Genomic DNA, 21,583 nt, shown 5'->3' with positions numbered 1-21,583 from the left:
ACTATATAAAGGGAACAGCTCACCTGTTTCATGTGGTGTAGAATAAGATGAAAGGAAAGGATGTAGCTTGAAAGCATGATGGAGAACAGCCAGAGGTAAGGCTACTAATAGCTGGACTGTATAATTATACTTGGTAATGCTATGTGTTTTGTTAAGATCAGATTAGCATATGATGGTTTCCAGTGTTTTGTATACTTACAGGCTGACTTTCTAACATGGCTTTAAATGGGTTAAAGGGTTTTGTTGCTGGGTTGTTTTGTTTTTTTTCCAGTGAAGAGCTTTAAAAAATCTAGTTGACTCTGAGGGACTTGGGGAGATTGTTTTATTTTCTTTTCAGGTGGAAATACACACATGCTCTGAATATGAGCATTAGATTGGACTCGCAATAAATCTGGGAAATCTTTGTGCTCACTTTAATTCCACCCAGTTTGTGTTACACGTCACTGGTTGGCTGCTGTGGTTTCTGCACCAGCAGCTAGTAACGAGCTCAGGATGTCTCAATTTAACAGTCTTGTGTGATACCCCTGCTTTGTTGCAGGTTTTCCTAAAGACTGCTACTCGCAGCAACTTGAATGAAGAGTCTGAAGCATCAGCAAAACAATCATCTCCCTCTGTCTACCTGTTAAAATTCAAGATAGAAATCTCTTTGGGACAGACTATCTTTGTACTTAAAGGCTGAATAGCAGTTAGCACAACAGCCCCCAGTCCTGTCTGATGCCCCCAGGCTCTGTTGTGATGTAAATAATATGTACGACTCCTTAGGCCAGCTTCAGAGACAACTTTAATAACGTCAGTGTGAATGAATGCCAAGGGGAAGGAAGGTGGGAATGCAGGAGGAAAAGAATTAGGAGAGTACATGAAAGTTTCTTATAAAGGAAGTCTGATTGCATTGCTACAGCGTGGGCTGCATTTCAGGGAACATGGAGTTTATAGGCCAGTTATCAGTTTTTGTCTGCTCAGGGAATCTGTTTAATATTTCTGATGCTGCACCTTTACCAGTAATAGACATCCAGGGGAAAGCATCCTTTGGGTATTCAAAACCTAAGCTGTATATGCTTATCCACAGATATATATAGCTTTATTTTGCTACATAACAACCTTACAGGTCTGGGGTGGCTTTTAATGCAAAAGTATTTTCTTTGCAGATAGGTTATTTTAATTAGGATGTCTTCCTATGTATGGCCAGTCCCATAAAGAATTAAAGCACAAAACCTGAAGACCCTCGGCAGTGCCCAGAGATCAGATTCAACCTGAATAACTCTCTTCAAGCAAATGGTTTAGCACCAGCAGCCAGATTATACAAGTGCCCCATCAGCAGGCATGGAAAAAAGTAGCTTCCATGTAACTGTCAAACTATTCTTCAACAAGTTAAATATTCAGCTATATTAAGTCAAGATACAAACTGCAGTGAGCAGCATTCCCATCTTCCTTCCTACAAAGGGTTCCACATCTTGCCCTTCTCTGAGTGAAAGACAAGACTAATAACGTGTGAGATCTTCTGAGATGCTGATCAGGCCAGAAAGTTTTGATAATTGGGTGGCAATTAACCACAGCTGGGACATGACATCGTTCAGATAAAATGGTCTAGCTACTGTAAATAAGAGTTATCAGAGAGCCTGACCCCTATCTAGTTTATCTTAGTTTCCATCCAACAAGTACAACATTGGGCATTTATTTTTGTTTAAGCAAAACCTCAGCTAATCACCCATAGACTCTCTATGCCCTGGTCTCATCCACGTGGCAAGGCAAAAGACAGTATTTCTGACTGATACCTTCCACTTTCCAGCCCTGTTTCTTCCCCACGATGTGGACTTACTGCTTTGTGACAGCAGTTGAAAAGGCTGTGATGTTACTGGAGGCTTTGGTGTCAGCAAAACCCTGCAGCATTTGGGGGAGGGCAGTGGTGCAGAGGACAAAAGTGGCACTATTTAGGATATGGGACAGCCCCCTGGCTCCTGCAACTGCTTTCCTTCAGGAGCACCCCTTCCACCCAGCCACTTCCCTTTCCCTTATTCATCATATAAGTGACATGGTTTAGTGTGAGGTGTCCCTGCAAATGGCAGGAGCGTTAGAACTAGATGATCTTAAGGTCCTTTCCAACCCTAACTATTCTATGATTCTACCAGGCTGCTCAAACTATAGAAGCCCTAATGAAAATAAAACATGCATGTCATATATAACAAGAAGAGGCTCAACCACTGGAAAAAAAAAAAGTGTGAAATTACAGTATCAATGTGAGAGATATGACCCCTCATTGCCCAGGACAGAATTTGAAAGTGCATATTTTTTTCCATTCATAAGGGGCAGCTTTTGGGAGCTGAGAGGAAGACACATAAGAAAAACAGCACTTAAAAGAGGAGTATTTCTGCCCTAAATATTTGAGACCTTTTTCTGACACACCAGCTTGCTTTGCCATGGGGAGATGTGCAAGCACAGCTCTGATGAACAGGTATGGTTCCTAATGTGTTCTGCCCACAGCTAATGCTCTATCTAGCCTTTCTGAAGACAGAACAACAAAGCCTTTAAGAGTGACTAAAAAAAAAAGTAGGGTACAACTTTTTACCTGGCTTTCCTCTTCATGGAAGAATTTAGCAGTCTTGGGTAAGGAGGAGATTTGCCTGGTCTGGCTGTGGTACGGGATACTAGTCGCTTGCACTCATGAGAATCTAATTTATTTTTAAAGAGGATTTTAATATAGCATAACAATATTACCACACATCTCGCTCAAGCAAAGAATTTTTCCAATCTATATCCAGTGCCAGATAGAGTAGCTATAAAATGAATTAGTGTACCTTAAATTTCTGCCTTGGCTGTAGTGACAGGAAGCTAATTAGACAAACTGACCATGTCTTCTGGACCCAAATCCACATTACTTGGACACATAAGAATTACCAGCTGCGTGAGAGCTCGTGCTTCTGGAGGGAGTTGGACTTAAAGGATGAAATAACAGGTAAAGGAGCAGAGAATGATGGCCACTGTGGGGCCCAAAGCAGCAGTGTTTAAACTCTTTTCCAGCTAAATTTTAACACCTCACAATGCAGCCAAAATATGTTAGAAGCATGTCTAAGGCATGGATGCTGGGCTCAGACCACATATAAGCTCTAAACACAGTTGACTTTTCCAGGGTATTCTTAAATTCCAAAGACCAGTGTATTGGAGCCAACTGCACATGGCAATCCTGACGGAGCAGACCACGTATTTCATGGCTCACAAAGCTACTGATCTTTTTGGCTCTGGCAAGCTTTGCTGGGCAGTAATAGACCTGGACCTACCAGGGCTCAGCAGGCCAGGGAGCAACAGTTTCAAACCCATACTTCACTTCAGCCATCAGAAGCAAAAACCTTTGGTCAGGTATGAGTGTTTTCTGATGCCTCTTTTGCAAGTATCTGAGTTGCAGGAAAATTACTCTTGAGAACTACTGTTCTCAAAAAATTTATCTATCCTGTTCTCACTTCCTCATCAGAAGTTGGGCTCCAGACTATGCCCAGATAGTACATGGCCCTCTTTTCTGGTATTCTTATCTCCACGTAGTCAGATCCAAACATTTCAGATATCACTAAGTATGGAATAGGGAGAGGGGCAGGGTTAAAATCAAAATTAGTCACAGGCTGAAATATCCTTTCTGAAAGGGATGAGCAAACTTCACAAGATAAGAATAAACACCCAAAATAACGGCTGCATCCCCATGAGCTGCACAGCCCTTCCTTTTTTCCAGCCAAAAAAGGGGGCACAAGACTCATAAAGGAGCTGGACCAAGGGATCTTACTGCTACTATTTTGTACGTATTATTTGCATTGTCATAACACACAGATTTCAAATGGGGACTAGTGTCCATTGAACTAGACACTGTAACAACAAACACCACAAAGATAATTCCCTGCCCTTGAGAGCTAATCTTTAGCCATTTCTCTGCAGCATCTGGCTAGGGCAGGGAATAAGGAAGTATACTAGGGTGTACTGCATGGATTGCATTTAATCTTATTTCTGTAACCCTTGTCCTTCCTTAACCTACTGCCCCACTTCTGTTAAGCTAACTCATCACCTCAGTCTCAATTTAGTTTGAAAGCTTCTTGAACAAAAGTCTTTGTGTCTTTTCACTTTTTTTTTCATTTTTCATGGTTTTGAGCCACAAAAATTAATACACATTATTGAAAACATGAAACAAAATAACTTCCTTTCTTCTCTAAGAAAAAATGGATATGATATATTAAAATGTGCATCAAAGTGTTATGATTTTGTAGTTCTATAGAGTGGATCAATGAGCAATACAACTGGTATGGCAATATAAATGAAGAAGTCTGGTCTGCATGTACAGACACACCAAGTACTTCTGCAGATGATATGCAGACAAAGGAGATATATCTGCAAAATAGTTCCTACTGGTTAAACACAAAAAAAGCTGCTGATATACTGCATTGTGATTGATAAATTGAATTTGCAGGTCCCCATAAAGATAAAGGAATTTGACAAATCAGGGGAATACAGTTTCAGCATGTCCAGGACCTGGAATGAAATGCGGGCATTTTCCCATCTCTACAGTCATTCCTTCCAGGCCAGCCTGATGCCTGCAGCATCCTCTTCCCCTGCTTGCAGCCACAGCAACTTCAACTGCATCAAGGGACAATGTCTTGGTACAAGAGGGTATTTGATCATTAGCAATTTCTAACCTTTCCTAGGGAAAATGGACTACCTGGACAGAAGAGGCTATGAGCCAACAGCTGCAGTAGGGTCCAACAGCTCTGTCACCACCCATCCATCCCAAATCTTACATTCCTTCTCTAGAAGAGGAAGAACAAAAAGGTATTTGTTTAAAAGACTGTACTGAAGAACTATAAACAATAAATGATGTTAGTTTAAACAGACAGAATAGCAAGGGTAAAGACAGTGTAATGGTGCACTTCATTTCTGTTTCACCTCCAGGCCATGTAGATCTGCCCTATTATCAGCTTCAAACATGATGTCCTCTTTTTGCAGGTCTGCAAACCCCAAACTGAATCTGCCCAAGACAGCAGAGTGTGTGTTAAAGAGTCTCCAAACAAACGAAAAACTCCCTCAAACATCACTCTGTTCCTTTTCACAAGCAGCAGAGAAAGAGGGGACTAACGCCTCTGCAAGCAAGCAAAAGCATGCAAACCACCTGAGTGTGTTGCCTTCCCCAGCCCTCAGCACCACATGCTTGGGGAGGCACAGGGCAGGGGAGCCCTTTTACAGCTAGGCAGTCAAGGCTGAGAGCTATTTGGATTATATGAGGAATTTCAAGTGGAAACCATCTGAATGTGTGTGTGAGCCTGTGTGAAGCTGAACTGTTTAAAGAAAACAAATGGCTTCTTACAGTACCTCTGCAAGGTCCGATTCTACAGGGGGCATAAGTAAGCCTCGTTTTTCCTGCCATTGCAAATTTAAATGGGATTGTGGGGAGTTTTTTCCTGTTCTGAAAGCAAAGAATCAGGAAAAAAAACATGCCAGCAACGGTACGAATAAATTGGCAAGATATGCTGTAAATAGCTTTGATACTAAATAAAAACAAAACAAAATAATCACATTGCAGCCATTTTAAGATTTCAGCTTCCTTCTTCACCCCTGCCACTAAGCAGGCTTCCTCAAAATATGACAAGAATAATTCAGAGGGATGCTTGCCAAGTATTTTCTGACCCAAATCCTAGAGGTATCCTCCATCTGCAGCAACAGACAGCTCACTGTGGTCTGTCATTATGTTCTGTTTGGTTTTCAACACCAGCTACCCTAGTTAATGAAAGAAGATGCAACCACCGAAGACAATGAACAGACAAACATTAGCAGCATTTCTGGGAAGCTTTGAGGAAGACTTCTCTAATCTTGAATGGGCCAGAATACAGAACAATAATGACTTAGGCATGCACGTACAAGTGTATTGCTTTAGCAAACTAGGTAAACTCAGCTGTTAGGAAAACAGGCTGTATACAGCCTGGTGGACAGGATTTAAGGAGAAGAGATGAAGTGCAGAGCTAACCATTCAGTTTGTCACAGCACCACACCTACCTACTTACTTGGCCTCTATCTGCAGGCAGTAAATCTAATAGCTTGAAAGATCCAGGCAGTCAGAAATATTATTCCTATAGGACTGAGACCCAGCTCCACATTGAGACAAGGAGGCACAAAAGCACAAAATGTAACCAGTTCTATGTAACGTTAAGTTTGATGACTTTGTAATGGAAAATAACTGCGGTGCTTGAAGGTAATTGACCTTAGGACCTTAGTACAAAAGGTGTAAGAAAAACAGAATAGAAAAACGGGACCTGGGGACGGGGAGTATCTGGGACTAGCAGATGCCCAGGATGGGCACAGTTTAACTGATAAGTAGAAGGACAGGATGATTGCTATGTTTGTGGTGTTAATAAATCCATTAAGCTGGTGTAAACATCTACTGGGGGGTATCTGGGACTAGCAGATGCCCAGGATGGGAGCAGTTAAACCAACTGGTAAGTAGAAAGGCAGGATGATTGCTGTGTCTGTAACGTTAATTAGGCTGGTGATGAGATTGTTGGGAAAAGTGACCGACCCTTAAAGACCACCATCGCATCTTTGTATGCACGCCGGAAACTGTTTGGAAAATGATGTAATATGCCCAGTGACCACCTAAGGATGGCCCGCTTGGGAATACGGCGACACACGTTAGGAGGAGCTATCCCCTGTGTCTCCTGGCGCCGCAATAATGAATACCTGCTTGTCAACTTGAACCTCTGTTGGCGAGCTTGTTCCTGGAGTTTTCTCCGAATCAACATCCATAATGTTTTATGTAAATGTCTGCATGCAGCCCTTCACATCTAAGGTTTGTAGAAATGCATGGTATTTAGCCAAATGCCATTCCACTAAAGAGCAGCATATTTTTTTTCTTATAATCTTGCACGGAAATTGAAATGGGTATATTTTAACAAGGGAAAAGTAAACGTTTCCCCCTCACCTAGGTGCTGCAGCATCTCTCGTTTGTTGATGACAGTGCCCTGAGATTTTCTCTACTCATTTCTGACCAAGATTCAGAAACCACCAAAGAAGAAAATTCCCCTCAGAAAATTAGACCCCACAGTTTGACATAGGCATTAGTCTGGGGATTGGATCTACTTATCCAGACAATATAGGCAGCACTGGCCTCAACAGCAAAGCTCTTACATTTTGTTCTTCATCAAACCTTCCTATTTTATGTAACAAACTACCATTTATCTACCACGTAAACATGCTGTACTTAAAATGCTTGTCTCTGATAAACCATTCTCCCCTTTGAGGATCCATTAGGCCCAACATGAATCAAGCCTAAAAAGCTACTTAAAGCTTTTGGAGAATTCTTTGGATTTCCAGCCTCATATTTCAGTTACTGTGATGTTTGCATTAAGATGCTTGTCTGAATTTTGCCCTGCAGGACTGAGAAAAAGAAAAATGTTCCTTTTGTGTGGAACACAAGTGGTGGGTATTTAGCTATTTTTTGTGTATTATGACAGTACCATCTGGCATTCATCTGCCGGGTACCTCAGGAGAATGTCCCCTTCCTACTTGCCTGTATGATGCCGGCCAAAACGACAGAGTACACCAAAGGTTAACTTCCTGTAATACGGTCTCTTGGTTTATCTGGAGTAAGACAATAGTTCCTTTATATTCCTAACTTTGCATTTCACATATTCTCCTGCCTGCCTGGAAAACAAGGTCATAAGAAATTCTTATTGGTCAGACACCTCCCAATGCAAAGCCAGAGATAATGCTAGCAAACTTAGTAAAAACAATCTATAAGGCCAGTTGGCAACGCACATACAGAAGGAAATATGAAATAGAAATTTGCACAGTTAGATTTGTTCCATTCCACTGAAATGCTTTGTACAGTGGAAGTATAAACAAACCACTGCTCTTAGAAGTCATGGTTCACCTGTTGACTCAAAAACTCATGTCTGTAAAACAGCATGAGAGGGGCCAAAGGGACTATCTGCTTGGGTTTCTCTCTTGGTCTCAGCCTAATTTATCTTGTCAGTTCCAAGATCTCCATTCATTTCTTGGAAGAGTAATAAAGGAAGTTTGGATTAGCCATGCCCTCCAATTATTTGATAATTTTTATGCAAACAAACAAGAACCTAGCACGGACCAGTTCAGAGTGACTAGTTCAGCTGCCAAGTAACATCTTAAAGCTATTTTCATTCTAGCCCCTTCCTCAAACAGCAGCTCCTTCACCCCTTTCAGGATATATACTTTAATACTCCCAACCTGCTTCTTGCAAACAGCCTTTTCAAGAGAAACAAGCCAGTCTTGAGCAATTAAGACCTATAGATCTCCCTTCACTTCCTTCAAAGCCATTGTGGAGGTGCAGCTGAAAACCATTAAATTCAATTGAGCCCAAATGGCCTATAAGTCATAGGGAAACTTCCTCTGGGCTTTTAACAAAGAGCCTTGCTTTAAATTCCAAATTACAAACAAATTCAGCCTGTTCAGCTTTCACATAAAACATAAAAATTAAAGAAAACATACAGAGGAAAAGTTGCATCAAATCACAAGGAACAGTATAAGAAAGTACAACCAGTTACTCTTGTTCTGAAGTTACATTCTTCAGTTAGAAATGTCATATTAAGTCATAGCAATACGTTCTTTAGTTTGGGCTGGAAGCATACTTTATTCAGTGTATCACAAAGTAAACCTGGTGGTATTCACCACTCCTTTTTTTCCTCAGACTTTTTCCCACAACAGCTGAAAATAATACATATTTAGATATATACACACAATACGATGTGTACATATAATGTGTATGTATATGTGCGTAATTATATCACATACAGCTACAAAACTAATCTCAAGTTCATATATAATAAGTAGATAATAAATATTTCTATACTGTATATACCTAGCATTAAATATTGCTTTATTCTGGGTCAGGTTTTTATCAAGTTGACAAATTTATTAATGTGGCGTTACACTGCAACTCTCAATTTGTCAAAGATTAGGGATCAATATATGTACTGCAAGATCATAAGTCTGCTAAACACTCAAAAGATCGAGACAGATACTGAACTTGAAAATTATACAGTAAAATTATTCCATCATACATCTTTATTCAGACCCCCCATGGGACTGGCATGCTGTAAAAGCCTTTAAAAAAGCCTCTACTTGAGGGTTAATTTCACCCTAAGGGCTCTGAGAAGAACTGGAGGCCCAGATCTTTATGACTTTGTATCAATTAATGTTTTTTACATTCTTTTTAATAAGAAGTTGATGAAAAATATCCTGCTCTACTTATTTTATTTGGCACCCAAGTAACAAGTCATTAGAAGTATTTGAATAGTTTTTAAAAGTGCTGTGGATAAAGATAATGGGTCTGGGGGCAGACACACGTGCAGTCCTGAGGAACTGAAATTGAAACAAAAAAGTAGAAGGCATCCTCTATGACTAATCAGGACCATGTGGAGCACTGATCCAAGACATACAGGCTCGGCAGTTGACTCCCACACAGATCCAACACCTTTGCCATGGTGAGGCAATAGATGTGAGGGGAGCAGGGTACCACGGTCTGCTGGCAGGTTTTGCACCACCACCATAGGTCCATCAGGGCACTGGCACACCAGGCTATCAAACCAGTGACTGAGGCACGGACTTTGCCTCCTTCTCATGCCTCTGTGGCAAATGCAGCAAACCCTTTCAGTTGGCTTTGTACCAACCCCTTGGCAAGGGCACAGTTTAGTTTATTGCAATGAAACAAATAGCGCTGTTTCTCCCATTCTTCTTCCTCTTCTCTCTCCCTCAGCCCTTTCTCCTAACTGTGCACGCTTGCTGTTCTCTCTGTATCAGCCCAGAGCCACTTTAACTCACCAAACAGGCAGAACAGCAGCTCAGCAAAAGCAAACGCTTTAGCAGAGCCTCATACAACAAGCAAGAAGGATGACAGTGCAAAGGAGACAGGACTGTGAAGCCGGGAGCAGAATGAAGAGAAGGTGGCCTCAATTATGGCAACAGAGAGCAATCTGCTGGACCCACACACTGTAAGACATTAAGTTTGTTAAATTAGCAAAATGAAAGGACGGCTGAAATTTGTTAGTCTGCATCTAAGAAAAAAAAAAAGGATGAGGTCAGCATAGTGTATTAAGAGGTTAACTATGACCCCACTCCTTTCTCAACATCTCCAGAAATTTGTTGGTATTTAGACGACAGTCCTGAGACATTATAACAGAAACTACAGAACTTCTGACTGTGATTGAGGTCTTGGAATATTAAACAGACAACTAATTTCACAACAACAAATGAAGTAACACCTATTGGGAAAGCAGAAAGGAAAAAACAGATGCTGAAATACCTGTTTGGAAGAAGTATGTTCTCTGGTGTGTTTGTTTGTTTCCTTAACTGTCCTGAATTGTAGCCACCACAGGAACATCATAACTCTGAAGAAGCATAGACAGGAAGTCTTGAAATTCAAGAGGGAGAAGGAGAGGGGAATCACTCTCTCTCTGCTGATTCCCCATTGCCAAGCAATAGCAAATTGAGACTGAGTCTCAATTTCAAGCATGCTGAAATCACCCCTTCTGGTGGATAAAAACTATCTGCAGACAAATTCATCTCCATAGCTATAATATGGTTACCCTCAGCTTTACAACCCTGAAAAAGGCAAGAATTTAAGTAACAATAAAATCCCCCTAAAAATAGAAGCCACTATTCTAGCTCTGCAGAAGGAAATCCAGTATAATTTGGTTGATGTAATTAAAGGGGAGAGATGAGGAATCTTGGGGTGAGTCTGCAGCACTGAACACACCAACAGCACCAAATGCAGTGACACCTACAGAGCCAGCACATCTCCGTCTCAAGCCTGGCTCTGACCCAATTTGTCTTGGACCAACCCAAATACAGAAAAACACTGGTAGTGGTCACTGTCAGAATGCTTTTGTTTACAAGGTAACTCAGAGAGCTTTTCAAAACACTGTTCTTTTTTTTTCCTGAGTAAAATCTGTGACTTCTAACTTGAAAGGGGATTTCAAACTGGTTGTGATTCATGGGGATGTATGGACATTTCCCTGGGAGTTTGGAAAGCCTGGACTTTTTTCCCACAACTCCCAGGAAATGCAGTTAAACGTCTCCCACAGGTTGTTACTTCAGCATGTTGGGATGAGCAGTGCGGGACACTCACACAGCAGCCTCCATCACAGCACTTGCAAGGGGCAGGACTCCTACAGATGATACCTAATGCTGCACCCAAAGCCGGGGACTTGTGTGGAAACCATTCCATTTCCAGGACTTGTGTGGAAACCATTTCCCAGTGTATACGTGACCAGCATTAACTTGGACAACAGCACAGGTCATTTCCCTTTCTGTATGTTGCTAATTTATGGAGAAATGGCATAGGACTGGAGGCCAGTGGAACAAAATGGAAGGGGAGAGTGGGGGTGGAGGAGATGCTCCCTTAAGGAAATGAACATTAGAAAAAGTATTAAGCCAAAAGCACACTGAGGACACCACTATATTTAACCTAAGAATGATCTTGCATTAATCCTGATTTAGCCACTGAGATTTTCAGCTCTGACTGGTTACTGCAACTAATGCACTGGAAAGCCCTGGGTGAAGCTTTCTCCCTCACCTCCCTCACACAGGATTCACTTCCAAGAGCTCTTTAAATGTCAGTCCTTGAGCAATGGGTTTCACACAGCAGAGCCAGTTGCCTTGCACAATTTGAAGGGAGACCTTCCGCGTTTTGCTTTCCAGCTACTTTTCCTTTTCTGTTCACCATGAATGTTGCCTTCAGTGATAAAGCTAAGAAACCCCACCCTTGCTTGTTATCCTGGCAATATTTAATTACGACAGCCCATTCAGTGTACTTCATGAAATATGCAACCCTGTGTGACTAATGAGGTATTTGCAGGTAAGGGCCATATACAGAAAACTGCAGGGCAATAGAAGTAAAGAAAAACCATGAACTGATCAGCCAGCTGTTAAAATGATGCAAAGTGTGTCTTATTAAATGTGTTGTGTTATATCCAGATGATCGCTAGAACTCAGCCCTGGCTCCCTCTGTAAAGCTTCACTTTCAAAAACCTATAGGTCTTCTTTTCTATTATTACATGTTAGCTCCCTATTTTTCAAATACTGACGAAAACATCCACCTTTCTACTGCCTCCCTGCTTTCCACTTGTCATATAAGGGCAGTACTATTTTGATTTTATGTGTGTGATTGCATCTACTTCAGTGCTGAGCATCCTATCAGCATATGACCAAATAGCAAAGCTGACATTTTTGCCATGATTATCCACAAAATGTGTTTTCTACCCCTGATTTACAAGAGCTCTATTCATGAGAAATGATTAATGGCTCACTAGCGCTGCCAAAAAGCACATAAATCTAGACATCCTCTATGCTCCTGACATGCTGCTCATCTAGTAGTTATGTTCAGATCTCTCTCTCCCTCTCTCCCGCTTATCTATGTCTGATCCCCAGTGGGCACATGCTTGTGCTGATTAGACAATACAGTTGCTGACTGGGACAATCTTAGGCTTATATTACTGATGGCACCCAATTAGAGGTTGCAGAAAGCAGTGTCCTTCCTGGCTTGTACTAGACAAGCATGATTAAGTGTTAAATGCCTTCTGAATTAACAGGCAGCATCAGCCATGTGTCTGTTACAAGTTATCAGGGTAAGAAACCAGCTTCATTGCCAAGTTTTTGCTGTTCATAGTTAGTCTCCCAGGCTGTAGACTAATAGAGCTGAGAAGAGGGCAAGCTGCATAGAAGCATACACCTGACTCAGCTGATGCTTAACTTATTGAACAAGGTTTCATACACTTGGCATTAAACATGCCTTTAAGTGCCCCACTCAGATGTGAGAGATTGAAACAAGCACTATCTGAACCAGGGCCCATGATATTCTCCATCCCCTCACCACACCACCTCCCTAATAAAAGCTATTTCACACTTCTTGAGCATCTTTCTTCTGAAGATCCTAGACTGTGTTGCAATTATTAAAGAACAGATCATACCATGTCTACCCATTTTTTCCGTAATTTCTTGCTAGCACAGCAAGATACACAAAACCAAGTAGCTTGCTGTGCCTAGTACGTGAAAGAAATATCAAGGTTGCAGTGCTTTCCCTACATGTATTCACTATGACACAAGCCTTTACCTGTAAAAGCATGTTCTACTTTACAAATAATACAGGGTACAACATGCCTTTTCCTTGTTGACTTTGATGCAGACCCGTTACAGCTTGCAACCAGTTCTCATTCCTGTATTCATGATGTTCACTGTTGCTACAATACGGTGTATTTCAGATACTACCATCAGACCTCAGAATCATGCACAGCTCCCTCTCACTTCTCTGGAAACTACAACTATTACCCCTCTGTAATTAAAAAAAAAAATTATTAATAAAATAGTCATGAGAGCACTGTTTTCTCTAGGTGTGTTTTGGTAATACCTTGGAATTCATGTTCTGTTCCTTTTTTTTCCTTCTCAACTTCCTCATGATTAATTACTGGTCCAAGCTTACAAGCAGTATCAGTCTTTGAGTGCACCCACCCAGAATTTTGCCAGATCATGCATTTTCAACAGATCCTGATTGCAGCTGAGTTACTGGGCTTTGTTACTGCATAAGCCACTTCTCAAGTAAATAGCTGGAAAGAACAGCACCAATGTGAAGGGATATCTTGCCTGCTTGGACAGTGTTTAGAAGGGTAAACAAAGTAACAGACAGGCTTCCTTTAAAGCAGTGCTCAACTCTTTCTGTAAAGAGTCAAGAGTGACCTATATAATTCTCATTTCTGTGCCAAGGGTAAGAAAGTTATCAGTATTACTTCTCTGGCCATTGTATCACAAATTCTTTTAGAAGCAGAATATTTCACTATGGTATCTTGACATAACCTGATGTCCAGATATGTATCCTGCACAGCTGTATGCGCAGCACTAGCCATGGGTTACATCCTTGAGAAAGAAGAAGCTGTTTGCAAAGTATATAATCACAAAAGTAAAAAATCAAATAACAGCCACTTTCATTGCTCAGCATGCCCAAGCCTCCCTGGCCAGTAGTCCTAAGCCCCAAAGGGCCTCGACTCCCCACTTACTCCTAAGCCATGCTTGCAGCTTCTTACCTGAGTTACTTCTGCTGCATTTGGAACCAGTCCCTCAGACTGCACAGCCTAATTCTGCTCAGCCTTTGCTTTGCTTGATTATTGGCTTCCTACAAGCAGCTAAAAACATGTTTAAATATTCTTATCATTTAGCCCAAAGGAAAGCTGTTGAACACATTTAACATCTTTACTCAGACCTAAAACTTTCTACTGATATAAGAACCATCTGATGGCAGCCACCAACACCTTCCTGTATGAAACAATATTTCTAAAAGAACAATGACATGCAAAGTAAATAGAGAATTCTTCCATCAAAAAAACCCACAACATGCTGCCCCAAATGCAAAAGATCTTTTTAAAAACAGTAAGTTACAAATAATGAATAATATTTTTCACTCTCATATCTGTGATGTGCACAAAACATAGCAGTTAGGATGAGGTGTCCATTTTATCATCTTCTAAATGGCAGAATCAAGGCACATGGAAACTACACAATGAACCCCCTATCTACTGGGTATCCACCCACCTCTCCACCTTCCAGATAATACAAAACCTTTTTCTTCCTTCACAGCTGTGCTGAATACCCTAGAATTGGATAGCTCACACACAAAAACATCCACCCCAGAAAAACTTTCCTTGTCTTTTTTACCAGTCTGTGCCTTTTTTCGGCCATTTCACCGGGTGCACAATACATCAGTTTCTCTGACGTAACACCCCTTAGTGGCGCATGTAGGAAACATTACCTATGGGGGTTGGCTACACTATCTAATTAGAGATCTTCCGACAGCTCTTCTTCACTAAATTTCACAATTACACAACTCCAAGCATCAGCAATCCTCATTCAGCAGCTCCATGGGCGCTTTCCTGGTAGACACTGTTTATCATGTTTCTTTTACTTTCATTCTTATTTCCCCATCTGCAGTACCCTTTTTTCCACAAGAGGTGTTCCTTGTTGCTTTGAAGATTCATACTGAAAGAAGTGCAGACAAGAATAAATTATATTTGGGGTATTCATTACACCTATAACCTCAAAGGTAGGAGGAAAAGAGAGAGAAGTTTAAAATAACTTTAATTCCTCTTATCCACAAAAACAGACTGTCAAATTACATAATTCTGTTCCTGAGATAGATTATTTATCTACAAGGGCTCTTCTGCCTGTCTCCTTTTGTATTATAAAATGCTGTTATTTAAGGTTCAAGCTATTTCAAGGATTGTTCAATGCTGGTTTATTTTATGGCTAACAAATGCACGATTTAACCAAGAAGTAGTAAGTGTAGGAATCAACACTTAACTTGACCTTATCCCTCTTCAGCAGGTGCTCTACTTTCACAGACACAGATATGGCTAAAACAACTCTTAAGGGAAAAAAAGGGAAGAGAAAAAAAAAAAAAGGGAAATTCTTTTCATGGGTCATTTGCCCTAACTTTCCAAACTTGGTTCCAATTTATTTATGAAAATAAGTACAAACCAGCATTTGAATTCCAATTAGTGACACAAAGAACACTGAAGTTTCATATGGTACTCTGCACGTTCTGCATGCTGTTTTAGTAATTCTTAAATCAAAAGAGCAGTCTGTCTATCGGTATTTCATGACGCCATTTTGACAGTAAAAAATTAATGGATACCACCAGCACCTAGCAATATTTGAAATGCAGGCAGCAACTTTGTTTACCACTGCTCCTTTTTTCAAGAGCATGTGTTTAAACCTCAAACACTTAATGGGACCACTGTATTCTCCCATCTGCTTGGCATATCAAAATGATACCAAATAAATTGTGACATGCTTTGGGACAATTTTGTCATTAAATGTTTTACACAGCTTGATAAAAAAAAAATAATCCAAAATCTGAGTAACATAAAAGTTTTTTCCTAAGCTAAGAGAGCCTTACATGACTTAAACTCCATAAAACAAATAAACGAACCGACTGAAAACCCCTATCTTGAGTTTTCTAAATAAATGAATCCTAATCAAATAAGGAAAGTAAAAGTTGGGTGGCTCTGGCTTCAGCAGAATCAAAGCACATTCCATTACTTAGCTAATACAAGCAATTTTGTTAAACAAACTATACCTTTGTTCTGTAAATTTTGAAAGTTAGGCTTTGGACAGATGTTCCCTGCTGGATGCAGACATGCCAGGGGAAGGTTAGAGTCCCAGCTGTTGATCGTCACTTCTTCACAGAGGTTACTGCTCCCTCACATTTGTTGGCAGAGCTTGCTTACAGAAATACTCCCAAAGCCTCTTGAAGTTAAAGTGAGTGGCATTACTATTTAGACAGTTTAAGCTAACTAGCACATCTGCTGAAAGAGGTCATGCCTGTTTGTACTTTTAAACTTCCACTGTTCACAAGACTGTAAGTTTTCACAACTTCTTGTCAGGGCAGAAGCTTTTCTCACCTTTTTGTGTAACACTAAATCCCAAATGCCACACTTGAATATTTAGCCTTAAATGTCTCCTAATTAAACACTGACAACTGTGTTAAGTGTGCTAGTGAACTACAGTCTGTTTCAGCTCTAACTTCCTGATTAGCTTTCAAACCCTTTTACATCAAGCTTGTGGTCTTAGAAACAACAATCAAAATCTGTTATTTCACTGTGCAAGGGCATCCTGAAGACCTGTGTCACACATGTAAGGATACAACACACACAAAATGCAGCTCTAGTGTAGTGATGTTGGGAGGCATCAAGCTTCAGGCAGAATACAGTACTTCAGACATGCTGCAATACTCTATACAAGCTCCTGGCCTCTTTTTGCTCTTTTCCCACTTAAAAAATAGTGAAATTTCTGCTGAGTTCTTTGAAATCTGAGTGAAAAGTGCTACGTTCTTGTGCATGATAATTGTTATCAAGAATATAGATCCACTATTCCTTAGCAACCTAAAAAAAAACAAACCAAAACAAAACCCATGTCATACAAACGTTTTATCAACAGATAATTAATATTAGTATATGAATGGTTATGACTTTAGAGTAATGCAAGATTTATTTTCTCACTCTTTTATAAGTAACATGTATCTATGACTAAATTTCAATATATCTCCAATTAAGGGATGCATTGAATTTACAACTGGTTTTTGAGGGATTTTTTCTGTTTTTTTTTCTCCTGGCAGGATATTGATTAAGCTACCTAAAATGTCATTCACAGCAGGCTATTTATGTGATGAAGTTTCTATCCATGTGAAATTGCTATGTCTAACACCTTTTTCCTCTCTACAGAAAAATATTATTTTGCAGACAAAACAGGAAGTTATCCAAGGGTCTAAGAAAAGAATTTGCTGTTTCTTTCCTTCAGAGTAGAATGACTTTATTTTCATGCCTTTGTCTACCTCTTCTAGTGCTTCAGTTACACATAATGCCAAGTAGCAAATTATATGCCAAAAATCATATTAAAAGAACATTACAGATACAGAGTCACTCAAAACTTACAACCTTCCAAGATTTCCCAGACAATTGCATTTCAGGCCCCTTGGCGTACACAGTGCATGCAGGACTACGGATGCCATGACTATTTTTTCCTGAAGCCATTTCCTCATTCAGTGGACAGACCAAATGCTAATTATTACACACATGAACGTTCAACTTTTTTTAAATTTTTATTCTGACTGCTCACCAGATCTTATTTACTGACCTGTACTCAAGTCTTGCTACGAAGACAGGATTATGAACGTCTGATGACTTTTCTGTCATGCCATCCTTGCACTACTTGCGTGCTTCACAAGCAAGAAATCACTGATGGGACTCTGTGAATGGGATGAGCTTCCCCTCGTTTCCACAGGTAAAAAGATGATGTAATGGTAACCTAGAAAACAGTAGTTATTAAATAGCTTCAATTAAATCTCCACAATTAATCTACTTTCAACCACATCCTTTCTACATTTTAACAGTACTTGAGTCCTTCTTGCATGTACACTAGCACATTTGTAAAGCCTGGACTCTGACAACATTGTGACACATGGCTTCTACTTTCCACTTATTGAATTCTTTCTCCAAATCGTTGGAGCATCTCAACAAAATGGACAGAAACATCTATTTTTAAGACAAGAGAAAAAGCAGCACATTTCTCTTAAACTTGTTCTCAGGAGGGAAAAAAAAAAAGATGCAATTTTTTCTGAAGGTTTAGATATTCAGTCAGATGCAGTCTCCCAGTCTGTACATTTTTAGTCCAAATAACATACATTTGACAAATTTATAAGCAATGGAAAACAGGGTCTTGTGATGAAAAGTGTCAGGCAAGCTTAACTATAGGTGGCATTCACAGCCTTGCCTATAATTAATATCTCCTGTGAGGAGTCTGCTGGTAATCCAGATGAGGCAGGCAGCGCAATGACTCTCTGCATACCTACACAAAAGAGCAGGGTTGCATTAAGAGGTCTCATTCATTCCTCTGATGATCTGAAACAAACAGGCATCAAATGATTTATACCATGCAATCAGTGTTCACAACCTCAGCAGAGTACCTGAATACAGCACAGAAGCAAAAATGAGCAACTAAACCCCCTTCTTGACATTCTTACATATGAACCAGTAAGTCAGTGAATTACTACCTCATAAGGAAGCCAGAAAAGAAAACTTCACTTGCAAACTAACCACTTCTAGCTAGCTCAGAAGAAATATGTGACTTTAACATAGCCAGTTTTTACCCTGGTAAGTCATGGCTAGGTCTTTCCCAATATGGCCAACAGTAATTGCCAGACAAGTCTTCTCATGGTTGACACTATTCCATAATGGAAAAGGCCTTGTCTCTAATAAACTTGGCTCTATGTCATTGTAAATAGCACCTTAAAATGTGACTGACAACTGTATTCCCCTTTGTTTTACTCTGCTAATGTTTCTACAGCCAGCATTTCTCCAACGTGGTTTTTATGTGTGTCTGTGGACTACATGAGTAAATCACTGCTCTATCACAGCTCATTTAGTCAACATACTACAACATATTGTAGTCTCATAAAGGGCTAAGAAATCCTCGATGATCTGAAACTTCATAGTATACTACTCCACTTAGCAGAATCACTAAATAATAGTAAAATAAAATCTGTCATTAACTGAATAATTGTTTTATTTCCCCCCATGGAAGTGGAAGGAAACACATAAATAGTTCATGTATTTTTATGGAAATGAAGACCAACACATACAGCTAGCTAGGGGGTGGTTTTCCCTTTTTTAAAATCAGAAAATATTTTTAACCACTTATTTATGTTTTCAAGATTGTCTTGACATCTGTTCTTAAAAAGCACAATGAAAGGCATACTTTTAACTACAAACACTGCTAAAATATGGTAACGCTCTGTTTTTCCCTGCTGCAGAACTGCCAAGTAATAAGGATTTGCATGACTAAGCTTCTATTATGCTGACATATGCAAAACTGAGGAACAATCATTCTTTCTTGTTTGACAACTTAGAAAGGAAACACTCCTTTTTCTCTCCTTTAGGACATGTTGGGCCTTGGGCATGATGAACAGTATCATTCAATCAAATCAATTTTTAAATGGATGTTTAAATACTGAGTTCTCTTAAGCAGAGACACTTGCATAGTGACCTTAACATGTGAGCTAGAGGTCACTAGGGATTTGACTAACACTTGCAAACATACCATATTTCACCTGACATGTCTCTGCAAAGAAACCACCACGCCATTTGGAATACACGTCTTGGAACGTATGCAAAGGTTTAAATAAGCTTCTTGCTTTGCAACAACTCCTGAAACTGTGATCAATGTATTGGATTAAAACAATATTCAGATGAAGGAGAAAAATGTTTATAAAATATTTTCAAACTTAGGTGCTTAAGTTTATTTTCACACCAGTAGCTGCCACTGGCAAACTTTCCTCTGGGAACAGCATCTGCAGGTCCAATTGACTTAAAGTGACTGGCAGGCAAGCAGCTGCCCGAAAGAGTATGAATTATCAGCCTAATTTTAGGCACAAATTTTAAAATGCTGCCCTCTTTCAGAATGAAATTTCTTCTTATTTACTCAGTATCTTCCATCGTACTGCACACTATACCACAACTTAGATTTCAACATAGACCACAACAAAATGCAAATAAAATGTAATTCTGGCTTAAGGTACTCAGGTGTAATGAGGCACCGTTTCCTTTCTAGACACCTAATCCACAGCACAACTTACAACACACATCTACATGAATGGCCATAAACTCATATGTGTCTCAAATCTACCTAGAGCATCTACATGCCACATACAAACTAAGACATATAATTTCTAAAAAAAGTGTATTTTTAAAGATAAAACTGTCAGTTGCAAAATATTTGGAAACTGGCTCACAAAACATTACTTCATCTCTTATTATAACCACCGTGTAATCTCCCATATAGGGTGAACAGCCTGTGGAAGTCCATGAGAAAGAAGCATATGATGCCCACATTTGTAAAGATGCAGAAAGAGAGCTAGTATTCAACATACATCAACCTCATTCTCTTGCAAGGAATTAAATGGACTTGGCTGGTGAGCCCAGCTTGGTAGGCAATGTCCAATGTTGACAAAAGGATTCTGAAAATTACTGGGATTGTAATTAAAGCATAGTGGTGGAAGGGAGAGGCCACTGCTGCACAGCCTGAATGCATTGCTGGTGCCATTGCACATTTGACGTCCCATTGCTGTGTTCTGGATAAACTTTCATTAATGGCAATCACTGGCAGCCATTTTCAGCTTGGGTTTGTACGTAATGAGGCTTATCCGCCTCTTTCCATTTGTTTACCTCTTTCCACTCCCTCCCTCCCCCCTAACCTCCCTCTCAGAAAACTTTTTGAGCTGTTGGCCAACCCAAATTAGTGATTGCTCTGAGGGAAAAGCAGGCAGAGCGCAGCTGCCACTGTTGGCAGCACCAACTGCCCAGCTAGTTCTGGGTATGCACAGTGCTGATCTAGACAACCTGCACACTGCTCTTTTCAGAATAGCATGCCATAAAAGAAATGGAGAAAGGTCAACCCAGTGCACTGTGAAGCAGAAGGGACAAAGGACACCAAGCCAACATAAAACAGGTTTTATTACTCCCACTGCTCACAGATTGACTTCTTTCCATGCTGATTCTCCTCTATATGGTCTGTTTGCATTTAGTACATACCCACCAATAGCGTTAGTACAGTCAGAACAGCATAAGGGAAAATGCACTGATGAAAAGACAGATTTGCTTTCCTAGTGACCTACCAGAGGTCACTTGGAACAACTAAAAGACAGAGATGACATGAGAAATAGACTACAAATTTAATAATTCCAGTGTAAGGAAGTAAGCCTCAGTGCAAATCTTTCCTAACTATGCACATACATACAAAATGAGGATAGTTTTCTGCTGTTTTTCCAGCTTTTCGGCAACTAACCAAGTATTATCTTAATGACAAAATTAATAATTTCTCTTAAAACTTACCAGTAGCTAGCAAGTGTCCTGAAGAAGATACACATTTCCTTCCTTTCTCTCTGTTCCCCTCCAGGATCACTTTCTTCAAGCAGGAAGCCCTTTGTACTAGGATTTAGGCTGAGAAACCTACACTCACAATCATAAGAAAATCAGATAAATAAGAATGG

General features: G+C 40.1%; 2 long non-coding RNA genes across 15 annotated transcripts in view; one reads left to right on the top strand and one right to left on the bottom strand.

Annotated features, from left to right (window-relative positions):
- LOC133267304 (uncharacterized) overlaps nucleotides 1–21,583 on the bottom strand; it is a 73,930-nt gene that overhangs the window by 25,918 nt on the left and 26,429 nt on the right. For 6 of the 14 annotated variants that reach the window (XR_009742721.1, XR_009742728.1, XR_009742719.1 and 3 more), the window contains 2 exons: nucleotides 17,674–17,844; nucleotides 14,467–15,018 (listed from right to left, as the gene is read on the bottom strand). This is a non-coding gene — a long non-coding RNA (uncharacterized LOC133267304). Of the gene's footprint in view, nucleotides 1–2,792; nucleotides 2,931–4,690; nucleotides 4,779–14,466; nucleotides 15,019–17,673; nucleotides 18,385–21,583 lie in introns of those variants that run through there. The other 8 variants (XR_009742722.1, XR_009742726.1, XR_009742717.1 and 5 more) reach the window with 4 other exon arrangements.
- Nucleotides 41–5,109, top strand: LOC133267305 (uncharacterized). Its single transcript, XR_009742730.1, has 3 exons — nucleotides 41–95; nucleotides 3,125–3,351; nucleotides 4,975–5,109. It is a non-coding gene; the product is annotated as an uncharacterized LOC133267305 (long non-coding RNA).

The sequence above is a fragment of the Pezoporus flaviventris genome, unplaced genomic scaffold, assembly GCF_033815535.1.
Source record: "Pezoporus flaviventris isolate CSIRO_AGI_PZ_B2104156 unplaced genomic scaffold, CSIRO_AGI_Pfla_v1 ptg000007l, whole genome shotgun sequence".
NCBI classification, from domain to species: domain Eukaryota; kingdom Metazoa; phylum Chordata; class Aves; order Psittaciformes; family Psittacidae; genus Pezoporus; species Pezoporus flaviventris.
This window is presented reverse-complemented; position numbering and strand designations above follow the sequence as displayed.